The sequence below is a fragment of the Hordeum vulgare genome, chromosome 7H (genome assembly GCF_904849725.1).
Source record: "Hordeum vulgare subsp. vulgare chromosome 7H, MorexV3_pseudomolecules_assembly, whole genome shotgun sequence".
NCBI lineage: Eukaryota > Viridiplantae > Streptophyta > Magnoliopsida > Poales > Poaceae > Hordeum > Hordeum vulgare.
The window spans coordinates 608,952,945-608,954,382 of record NC_058524.1 but is presented as its reverse complement, the minus strand read 5'-3'; the positions used below and the strand labels follow the sequence as shown (position 1 = coordinate 608,954,382).

General features: G+C 42.8%; 1 non-coding gene across 1 annotated transcript; it reads left to right on the top strand.

Annotated features, from left to right (window-relative positions):
* Window positions 1-249: 249 nt before the first annotated feature.
* TRNAE-CUC lies at window positions 250-322 on the top strand. The gene has a single exon. It is a non-coding gene; the product is annotated as a tRNA-Glu (tRNA).
* Window positions 323-1,438: the final 1,116 nt, after the last annotated feature.

Below are 1,438 nucleotides of genomic sequence, written 5' to 3'. Positions count from 1 at the left end.
AATTTGAAACTGTCCATGAGTTTGTTCTTGCCAAAAAAAAAAAAGTGTCCATGTGTTTGCATGCATGGCGTAATTCAAACATGTAATGCATCAAATAGAGCAAATGCAGTTTGTTCTCGGTTTGTAGATCTTTTCTAACCATGTCTGAATCAGACAAATCTGCATTTAGCTCGTGCCTAACCTTATCGTTCGTGCTGTTTTCTCTGGTGCGCGCGAACAGATAGATTCCAGTGTTGGCAGGATCACAATTCCGTCGTAGTCTAGGTGGTTAGGATACTCGGCTCTCACCCGAGAGACCCGGGTTCAAGTCCCGGCGACGGAATTACCTTTTTTCTGATCATTTTTATCCCTAGCGTCGAGTGATCAGTACGTCACAATCAGCTGTCATTCATTTTTCCATCGGTGTTTTCCTTTCAAAAAAACAAATCGCCCTCCATTCTTTTTGCTAAAAAAAAAGACCTCTGGACATGCACTTGGGCTTAACCTCATGGTTGTTTGTTTGTTTTCCTCCATCGATCCGTTGAATACAAAACTATTACGTCTCGCACTGTTTGTAACAAATTTTTCGTGCTGTTATCTTTCTGTGTTAGAATGTTTTTGTGAAAATGAAACAAAAATATATGTGTGTGTGTGTGTGTGTGTTTTTTGGGGGGGGGGGGGTCTCCAAGAAAGGCACCCAAAGCCAAAAAGTGTCTACACTAGGATCACGTTTGGTTAGCTGCATACAGCCCAACCAGGCCCTAACGGGATGAAAATTGGCCATTTGGTTGCCTGCAGGCCGTCCTCGCTCCTATCTGCACAAAACTTAAAGCATCCCAGAGTCTGGCTCGTTCGGAACGGCCGAATTGACCGTTTCCAGTGAGCCAGGCTGAGTCGGACGGAAAATGAAGAAGCGGCGTAGGGCGCGGTGCAGGGGAAGCAGGCGGAGATGGCGGGAGAGGAAAATCTGCCGAGGCGAGGTGGCGCCAAATATACCCACATCACCCCATTTACTCGCTCACCTCTAGCGTTAGGACAAACATTTCCTTTAAATTAGGGACTTGCAGAACAAATCCCAATCCAGGGGTTTTGGAACTTAAAAATAAGAAAAAGGGTTTTTGTTAGATTAATTTTTTATAAAAAATGGTTTCTGGTGCTATACTCATGGCATGCTCATTGGACAGGGGGTTTGGGGTCAAAGGCAGAAGTCCTTAGAGAAAAAGTTTCTTTTTGGTGAGCTAAACACAAGGAAACACACAAGCAATGGTAATCAAGACAATCATAGCACTAACTTAAAAAGTTTTAATTGATTCCAAATTTTAAAAACAAAATTAGTAGTGATAAGGTGGTACAAACACAGGGTGTGGCAGTATGTGAGTATGATATCCTCCTCTTAGTAATTCTAGCGGTTTAACTTGGCCCATGTGCAAATATGTAGTTGATTCAAATCCAATACATC